Source organism: Budorcas taxicolor, chromosome 1 (genome assembly GCF_023091745.1).
Source record: "Budorcas taxicolor isolate Tak-1 chromosome 1, Takin1.1, whole genome shotgun sequence".
NCBI classification, from domain to species: domain Eukaryota; kingdom Metazoa; phylum Chordata; class Mammalia; order Artiodactyla; family Bovidae; genus Budorcas; species Budorcas taxicolor.
The window spans coordinates 204,858,059-204,869,039 of NC_068910.1; positions in this window are offsets into that span (position 1 = coordinate 204,858,059).

Sequence of the window (10,981 nt, forward strand, 5' to 3'; positions counted from 1 at the left end):
ATATTGCTGAAAGCTATTAATAAAGAGAAAAATATTAAAGGCAGGCATTTTGAAAAATATATATAATGTGGAGAAACAAAGGGAAGAATATGTCAGACTTTTCAGAAACAATGCAAGCCAGAGGAAATAGAGAAAAAAAGTATTATTTAAAATGGAAAATACCTTACAATCTAAAATTATATTCCCAATAAAAAAATCATAAATGAAGACAAAATAATAGAGTTTTTCAAACATCCAAATATTAAGGGACAGCATACAGTAGGTCAGCAGTACAAGGAAAGTTAAAGGAAGTCTTTCAGACAAAAGTAAAACAATACCAAACAGACATTTTTGACTTCTCAAAAAAATGAAGAGTGCCAAAAATGATAAACATATGGGTAAATATTTTTTAAAAAATCTTCACTTAAAAAAATGATCAAAAGACAATTTACTGTTTAAAGCAAAACTGATGATAATGCATTTTGGGATTACAACTTATATGGAGAAATAAAATGAATGACAATATTGGCTCAAAGCAGGTGGGAGGAGGAAAATGAAAATCTACTGTTTCAGTTTCTTCTACTACACATTGCTTTGTATTATTATTTGAAAATAGACCATGTCAGTGTAAAGATTTATCTTGTAAACCCTAAAGCAAATACTTCAAAACTAAAAAAAATTAGATATTAAACCATTAATGTAGATAAATTGATCATCAAAATAGTTTTATTAATCCTAAAGGAAACAAGAAAAAAAGGAAAAAAAAGAAGAGAGAATAGATGAAATAAATAGGAAGTAATTATCAAGGTGGTATACTTAAATGTAACCAAATTGCTGTTTGCATTAAATATAAATGACCTAAACACTCCAATTAAAAGGCAGAAATTGTCAGATTGGACGAAAAATTTAAGACTTAACTATATTTAATCCAAGAGAAACCCTTTTTAAATACAAGGAAACAAGTGGATTACAAGTAAAAGGATAAAAAAATATACCATAATAATACCACTCAAAAGAAAGCTGAGTAACTACAGTAGTATCAAAATAGATTGTAGGAAAAGAGATATTATTAGGATAGCTATTTTCTAATGGTAAAGCGATCAGCTGATCAAGAATACATTAACAATCTGAAATGTTTATGTATCTATAAAAACTTCATGGTACATAGAGCAATTTCACTAGAATCAGGGAGAGGAATATCAAATCTAAAAGGAGAACTAAGGACTAGGTTTCTTTCTTTTTAGTGCTGATGGCCACTGGGTTGATGTATTTATGCTTTTCAGTTGAGATTGTATCTGCCTTCTTGTATATTTTGGTATTAACAAATGGTGCATAGAAAAAATCCAAACTTAGTAACGCTGATGGCTTCCTAGGGTCCTGCCATGCCAGTCTCCTCAGTGTCTTGAGTCCCCAAGTCCATTCCCACCTCAGGACCAACACGAATATTGAATGCCTTGCTGGAATACTTCACCATCCTTCACCCAATTCACTACCACCTCTTCTTTGACTCTCAGCTTAAACATCAGTCCCTCAGGATTTACTCCTGGTCTTCTGCCTCCTGTACTAGACCCCATGCTCTACCTCTCAGCTTCCTGCTTCATTTCACAGTCTCATTTCAGTGTTCGATGTATGTCCCCAACTCTATCGAAATCTACAAGACAGGCACTGCATACCGCGTATGCAGCCTTGTTCCTTAGTACTTAATGTGCTGACTAGTACATAATAGAAGCCCTCATATTTTTACTGACTAAATAAATAAATGCTAAAATATTATGGTTTTGATATCACATATAGCTAAAAGATTCCTTTTAGAAAAAACATTTTTATTTCATATGCATCATCTATTATAATCTAAATTCCATTATAAAGATGCCTAGAGACAATAAGAATTAGTGACTGATAAAAAAGAATCTCTCAGATATTATAAAAAGAACACATTTATGAGATGTTAGCCACTCTAAGAATGTTCTTTTTATCCAATATGTGTGCTGATTTTGCAGTAAGGAAGAAAACAAGCTCAATTTTGCTATATGTTTTACAAATCTCTAGAGAAAAGAAATAAGAAAAAATGTTAGCATTTTACCAATAAAATGTCTATGTATTGTTTGCAATATCCTTCTAGAGAATTATTTCCATGTGTGTCTAGGGAATTCATTTCAGAGATGAAGTCTCTCTGTCCCTTCAGATGGATGAAAGTCATCCTGAGTAACATTGCTGGCAGTTAAGTGCACAGTTTCAGAGAAGAATACAGACTCTGTAATGAATAATATGTATGTAGTTTGCTATTCTCCAACATTTACATTTTAAGCTCAAAGCTTTCAAGAGGCATGAACGAGGTGAATTATTTGAAAGAAGCAGAATGCTTTCTTGGATTCATGATCAGAAGCAGCACATGGATAAACCAAAATGATGTAAATAATTCCTTAGGATCAGGGTACACAAAAAAAAAATGGGAACAAAAATAGAGCCAATTAACGAAAAGTGAACGTTAAGTGCAGAGTCCCATAGGGAATTATAAATTAAGAAAACCATCAGAAAAAGAGAGTGGGAAATGGAGCTGATATCATAATAATAACAGACTTGCTTCCTGCAGATTAAAAGGCTTGGAGAGAGGGGAAAAATTACAAAAGGAGAATGTCCAAAAATATAGTAATATGAACTAGAAACAAAACAGCAAAGCAATAATAAGATCAGACTATTTATGGGAAGGAAAGACTGAAATTCACTGAAGCCTAATGAGTCACCTTTGCTATGAATAAAGAACAAAATAAATTGGGAATATGGAATTAACACACACTACTATATTTAAAATAGACAACCAACAAGGACCTATTGTATAGCACAGGAACACTGCTCAATATTCTGTACCAACCTAAATGGGTATAACTGAGTCACTTTGCTATACACCTAAAACTAACACAACATTGTTAATCAGCTATACCTCAATGTAAAAGAAAAATTAAAAAATAAAAATAGGAAAAATTTTAAAAGAACTTTCAAAGAGCAAAGTGAATTAAAATCAGAGACAGCAATGGTACCTCAACAGAAAAATGTGAAGTCTAAGTCCTGCAAGAAACTTCAAGCCTCAGTGTTGAGTGAAAGCAATGAAGTGAAATGATAAAAATATACATGTTCTTCCTAGTTAATCTCTTGGCTATGGCCATATTCAGAATCATTTTCTTTTGCTAGAATTTCACCATGCTCAGGGGCACTCAACTTTCCATCTTGCTCTGGTCTAAGGACTTGTATAAGTCTAATTTTTAAGGTAATTTTTTTTTTCAGATAGTGTATGGGTTTTACTCTGTGTTTCAGTACTAAAATGCATAGTCTCACAATGGCAAATGTACCCTAAGTTGTAAGTGGCAACAATCTTTGGAATTAGAAAGGCTGTTAGAGGATTGATTCTAGTCTAGTCTCATCCCTCCAACTCATCAGCCTGAGTCATTTTCTCCCTTGACGAGGTGATTCCTTGAGTTCTCTCTAGGGTATTAAGGACCAGTCATCTACCACCATCGGCATCTTGTGACTGCCATCACTTTAGCTCTCTTCCTCTTTATCCTGAGGATTATGTTAATATTCGCTCACTATCATTCTGATGGAGCTTCAGAGGCAGGGTGGGTGAACAGTGATAGAGCATAGACAGTCAGTTATTTTGTCCTGCCATCAATGCCTGCTCTCTCCAGAGAAGCGATGGGAAAAAAAAAAAAAAACAAACCTGCGTCTGGGTTTCAGGTAGCATACACTCCTCTGTCTTCCCATAGAATTTTGCGGAACATTACATAGAGTCCCCCTGACTTCATAGTTCCTGTTCTTCTTTCATACCAGCTAATCCATTCTTGCACTTTCTGCCTTCACTTCATCAAGATATTGCTCACCAGTGTGACTTTGCTCATTGCTAAATACTAGTTCCTCAAATGCAGCAGAGGGACACTGTCATCCCTGTACTCCATCGGCTTACACAGCACTGAGTACATAGACAATGCAATGGACACTTAAATACAACTCAGGTCAGTCTCCCTTGAGGTAAAAAGGGCATTTCTTTGGGACAAAAAGTGCCTTCCTCCTGGGGCTTCTCCACAGTTGGAACCTGCTGTCATGCTCTAAGACTGATCAGTATGGAGGCCAAGGGCCAGCCCTTCTCCTCAGTGTGACCATTTATAGCAAAAGAAGGGGGACTGACCTAGAATACTACACCAGAGTATTAAGCAAGTGAATGAAGACCTTTTTAGACAATGCAAAGTCAAAACTTCTACCTCTCGTGTACCCTATTCAAAAAGCTTCTGGGAGATGAATAAAAAAGGCAGCAAACCAGGAAAGAGGAACATATGACATAGAGGAAATGGGGGCTCAAACACAGGTGATGAGAAACAAAAAGGAATTTCCAGAGTAACTCTGAAAGATACCAAGATAGCAACTGTATAGCGGAAAGTAGATCAGATTAATGAAGAAAGGAGGCTCCCAGAAATATGCTTTGAAGAAAAAAAAAATCATCTAACTGTGGAGACTTGAGGGGAAGGAAGACCAAAAGGGGGTGGGTATATGTGTGCTGATTCATTTTGCTGTGCAGTATAAACTAACACTACGTTGTAAAGCAACTGTACTCCAATAAAAATCAATTAAAGAAAAAAAAAGACCCTGATGTATCTGAATGTATTTAAAGCAGTACTCTGTCCTGTTGGAGAATTTAGGGGGATAAACTAGTTATACAAACTGTGAAAACTAAGTAAACAAAAAAGTAAGCAATTATTAATCCCAGGAAACACTCAAAGCTACAACAGAAAGCGTTCATAATATGCTGTGTGGCTCAGCCATAGCTGAGCTATGCATAAATATTTACAAAGTTACAATAGTGCAAACCCCAAGTATTGATTTAACCCCAAAGAGTAATACCATTATATGGAAAAAATAGTAGAAGGTAGGAAGGGATGGTATTCATAGTCCAAACAATAAGTTAAATAGCTATCTAAGCCTGAAGATTTCAGAAAGAGATATCAGAACTACCCAAGGTACATACAAAAATATGTATCCATAAAATAATAGTTTTTAAATAAAGGAGCTAATGGCGATCCATTCTTAGTTGCTCAGAGCAAATACTCAGCCTCCTCCCCAATACCCCCTTTTCTCTTGTGTTTTTTATTCACTGTATCAGAAAGTCCTTTAGATGCACCTTCAAAACAGACTCAGAGTCACCTATTTGTCATCTCTTCTGCCACCTCCCTGGTCCGAGTCACCATCCTCTCTCCCCTGGATTACCGTGATGCTTCCCCAAGGAGCTCTCCACCTCCACCATCGCCCCTCCCCATACGCTCTATCCATCAGCCAGAGTGATCCAGGGAAACACATCAGGTCCTCTCTCTCCTTTGCGGAGAATCATCCAGGGCCCCCAGTCTCTCACATGAAAGCCAATCTTGCTCTATGACCCATGAGCACACTTCCCCTGATGTGAATCCCTGCTCCTCTCCCTTGCTCACTCCACTCTAGCCACACGACCTTTGTGTCATCAACAGCATCTCCATAAGCTCTGACCTCTGGGCCTTTAAGCATCCCTCTCCCTCTTCCCAGGATGGCTCTTCCCACAAACTCCACCTGGCTCACCCACTCCCTTTGCAAGGCTTTGCTGAGCCGTCTCCCAGGCCACGAGGTTTGCGCCCACTGTCTTATTTAAGTGGCCCTGCCGCCACCAGAGTGAGCACTCCGGCGGTCCTTATTTGCTCTTTTTCTCTGCAGCATGTCACCTGGTATCCTGCATCATGTACTTATTTACAATACTTTTTATTGTCTGTCTCTCTCTCCTTCCCTTTAACATTTTAGTTCCTGAAGGGTAGACAGTGGATGGATTTAAGTCCAAAGCATTCTCTCCCACCACTGTTTCAGTAAGTCACCAGAGTGTTTGTTGCTTTGAGAAGACAGAGGCACAGAGAGGGGAAGGAGGCTGGTTACCCAGGATCTCACGTTGTGCATACAAAGATGACTGCGTGCCCACTGCATCTATGCATGACACTACCGTAATCTCTCCAGCAGCTGGCTAGTCTCATTTCAAGCAAAACCGCGTCACCAAGTGCTATTATTCTTGCTTTCATTTGGGATATAATTGAAGAACTAACACTTACTGAATATGTATTATGTGCTGAGACTATGCTAAGTTGTTTAATACAAAATTTCACAAATCCTCAAAACAAAGCTCATAGGTGGCTGTTATTGCTATGTTCACATTAGGGATGAGAAACCACGTGAACTTTGAACCGTGTAGTCAGGGAGAGACACAGGGTATGATTCAGGAGTCACTGAAACAAGGATTGTGTTTGAGCTCAGACCCCTCTGAGAACAAGAGGCTTGTCTGGGCTTTCTCCTCTGAAGGGAGGTAAGGGTGTCTACAATTCTGAGTTCAATTCCTTAAGGGTCAAGATTCCCAAGTTAGCCACCTTGGTCTAGACATCCCTGCAAAATAACGGTTGATGATGCTCATAATAAGCTGTGCTTGGCTAGGTACACTGCATTTCTTGGGCTTCATTTCAAAGTCTTTGTCATCTTTCATCTTTCTAATCTTTTACCTTTAAATAGAGGATCAGGAATGGTATCCTTAGACCAGAACTGAACAAAACATGAAAAAAAGAAAACTCTGTGACTGAAATGTCTTTGATTACAGCTCTTATTTCTTTTTTCTTTTTCTTTTCTTTTGTTTTTTCCTAGAAAATCCTGATAATTGACCATAGAGTCCTTCTTCTGAAAATTAAAACTATGATTAAGGATTGGAACAACCAAACCAGAAAACACAATTTTCAGAGTGGTTTGTTTGTTTTTTTTCTAAAGACATCCTTTAGGTCCAAATCCATGGTAAAAATGTAGCCTGTTCAAAATACATGGTAGCATTAATGCTCATGTACAATTGCAAGAAATTTTGCCCTTAAGGGACCGAATTTCAGTTGGAACCCATTTATTTTGACAGTTTGCCTATCACAGTAGAATGGATTCACTGAGTCACAGAAACTTTTCTAAAAAGAGGAGAATCACATTCTCCTTACTTGTAAATATTCATAACATGGTGGGGTTTGGACATTCTCAAGGCAACCAGACTGCACCATTAATAACCCCAGAACCTATGAAACTCAGCTTGGGCTTCACTGCACTCAAAGTCCCTTTCCTAATAAAGCTAATATACACCCGCCAGCTGTGTAATGGGCCCACATACCCCCTGGGGCACAGAAGAAGGTCACAAAATAGAGTCCATTATTCCACATTGGAAATTTGACTAGATTTGGATTTGACACTTCATTTGCAGAAATGTCCTAGAGGCATATCCTTTCTAGGAGGCTGGGGTTGGAATGGGTGGCAGACGGTTGCCAAATTAACTCTGCAGAGCACTTTTAAATGGAAAGGAGTAAGACTTTTAAAATATTCCCTTCATGATAACTTCTGAAAGTCAAATTGAGTTGTAATGTCTGAAAGTGATTACTGGAACGTTTTAAATTAAACCAGTGTGGCATGGCACCACTCATTCCCAAGAGGGAGTATGACACAGTGCCAGTCATAGCATTTTCCAGTGTTTGCCAAAAAAAAAAAAAAAAAAAAAAAAAATCCAAATCATATTTGTAAAGACAAAATAGCTCTAACCTAAATGGATCACAGTGCTTCCCAGGTGGTTCAGTGATAAAGAATCTGCCTGCCAATGCAAGAGATGTGGGTTCAATCCCTGAGTCAGGACACTACCTGGAGAAGGAAATGGCAACCCTAGAAAAATTTGCCTGGGAAAGTCTTCATGGACAGAGGAGACTGGTGAGCTATATAGTCCATGGGGTTGCAAAGAATCAGACACGGCTTAGTGACTAAACCACAACAAATGGTTCATAAGGAGGAAATAATGATCACACAACTTATCCAGGATGTCCCAGGACCACAAGCCTGGCATACTCTTCATCACATTACGACTGTCTCTACAGACAGAATAACCTGGTGTGAGCTACTGGAAAGAAGGTTCAGGAGAGGAGACTGGAGGCTAAGATCAGACTCAACACCAGCTTCTAAATCAGTGATGCCTTCATTTGCACTTTGTGGGATGACTACAGTATCATACTGAAAACACAGTGCATGAAACTCACACATGATTACTGAACCCCAACACAGACACCATGAGGAAATGGTATAAAGCAAATTCTATTACTATTAGGCAAGTTTTAGCCAATAGAAAGTAACACCATGATCCCAAGTGATCATCACAAGAATGTCTATGCACTTAAAATAATTTAACTGTTTTTGAATCATTTCTTTGCAATATAAGAGGCCAGTAAATTAGAAGAATGCCAAAGGCAACAAACTAAATTTCAGTAAAGACTGTAAGAACACACTGATGGAGCTCCAAGCAAGAATCTTATAAGAGGTATTTGGGAAAAGGTCAAAGTCAATTTTACAGAAATGTTGAAGTGGAATTAGACCGGCACAAAACTTGTCTTACATGACAATTCCTTACTTACTTAACCAAAGATCATATAAGGATAGGAATGATCAAGAGAATCATATTAATAAGAGGAGCATTCATTTAGTACCATGCCTAGCCCGTCCATTGTTTCCTGCAACCCCATCAGCTCATGTGGCAGGTGCCCTTATTACACAGAGAGAACATGAGCCAGGACATGACAAGCTACACTCATGGGGGATGCAGGGGGCTGGTGGGGACAGGATGTATCAGTCTGCTCAGGCTGCTATAACAAAATATCACAGACCGGATAGCTTAAGCAACAGAATTTTATTTTCCGACATTTCTGGAGGTTGAAGTCCAAAATTAAGTTGACGGCAGGGTTGTTTTCTCCCGAGGTCTCCCTCTTTGGTTTGTGGATGACGGTCTTCTCACTGTGTCCTCATGTGGCCATCCCACTGTGCGTGTGCACCCCTGCGCTCTCTGTGTCCAAATTTCCTCTTCTTAAAAGGACACCAGTCACATTAGATTAGAGCCTCAAACTAAGACCTCATTTTAACTTAACTGGCCCTTTAAAGGATCCATCTCCAATACAGTCAAATGCTGAAAATCTGAAGGTTAAGGCTTCAACATGGGGTTTTGGCGAAGACACACTTTGGCCAATATCAGAAGGAAACAAAGATGATGGAGGCATGAGAAAATGAAAACTTGAAACCACTGTGATAAAAGGATGCTGAGGATTCTGCAATGACTGCTATGAGTGAAAAGATGAAATGTACTCTAGGAGTCCAAACCCTCAAGAGCAAAGTTAAAAGCAGGCAGATGTTTGCCTCCATAAGTGGTAGAATATTCTGACAAATAGAACTGCCTAACTTTGAGGCCGCAATGTTTCAGAGGGGAATGTTACATTGATGCAGCTGAGGGCCATGAGGGTTGATTGGATGATGTCTGGATGACAAAACACCTTCTTACTAAGAAGCATGAAATAACAAAAGTCATGCATATTTCTCAGCCTTGGAAATAGACACACTGATTTTATAACCTGATTCCCTTGGAAGCTCCTTTTCTGAGTAATGTGAATAAAGGTCTTGTCAGCAATACATGTACCGTGAACTTCCAGATGTTCAACCTGGTTTTAGAAAAGGCAGAGGAACCAGAGATCAAATTGCCAACATCCGCTGGGTCCTCAAAAAAGCAAGAGAGTTCCAGAAAAACATCTATTTCTGCTTTACTGACTATGCCAAAGACTTTGACTGTGTGGATCACAATCAACTGTGCAAAATTCTGTAAGAGATAGGAATACCAGACCACCTGACCTGCCTCTGGAGAAACCTATATGCAGGTCAGGAAGCAACAGTTAGAACTGGACATGGAACAACAGACTGGTTCCAAATAGGAAAAGAGTATGGCAAGGCTGTATATTGTCACCCTGCTTATTTAACTTATATGCAGAGTACATCATGAGAAACGCTAGGCTGGAAGAAGCACAAGCTGGAATCAAGATTGCCAGGAGAAATATCAACAATGTCAGATATGCAGATGACACCAGCCTTATGGCAGAAAGTGCAGAGGAACTAAAAAGCCTCTTGATGAAAATGAAAGTAGAGAGTGAAAAAGTTGGCTTAAACCTCAACATTCAGAAAACTAAGATCATGGCATCTGGTCCCATCACTTCATGGGAAATAGATGGGGAAACAGTGGAAACAGTGTCAGACTTTATTTTTGGGGGCTCCAAAATCACTGCAGATGGTGATTGCAGCCATGAAATTAAAAGACGCTTACTCCTTGGAAGGAAAGTTATGACCAACCTAGATAGCGTATTAAAAAGCAGAGACATTACTTTGCCAACAAAGGTCTGTCTAGTCACGGCTATGGTTTTTCCTATGGTCATGTATGGATGTGAAAGTTGGACTGTGAAGAAAGCTGAGCACTGAAGAATTGATGCTTTTGAACTGTGGTGTTGAAGAAGACTCTTGAGAGTCCCTTGGACTGCAAGGAGAGCCAACCAGTCCATTCTAAAGGAGATCAGTCCTGGGTGTTCTTTTGAAGGACTGATGCTAAAACTGAAACTCCAGTACTTTGGCCACCTCATGAGAAGAGGTGACTCACTGGAAAAGACCCTGATGCTGGGAGGGATTGGGGGGAGGAGGAGAAGGGGATGACAGAGGATGAGATAGCTGGATGGCATCACCGACTCGATGGACATGAGTTTGGGTGAACTCCAGGAGTTGGTGCTGGATAGGGAGGCCTGGCATGCTGTGATTCATGGGGTCGCAAAGAGTCGGTCACAACTGAGCGACTGAACTGAATTGAACTGAATTAATTAAACATTAGCCATGATTTCTGAAAAAATTTACACAACTATTGATAGAATTTCAAGTGAGCATGCTGTACAAAATAAGTTAGCATTTACCCATAAACTGGTACTAATTACCTACGTGTTTCATATAACTGGAAGTTCATAGCCTGAATCCAAGAAAAGGCATATGAATGATATATTAAAAACACTTTTTGAGAGGCTTCCATGTGGCGCTAATTATAAAGAAAAGTGAATAGTGAATGTTGCTCAGTCGTGTCCAATTCTTTGCAACC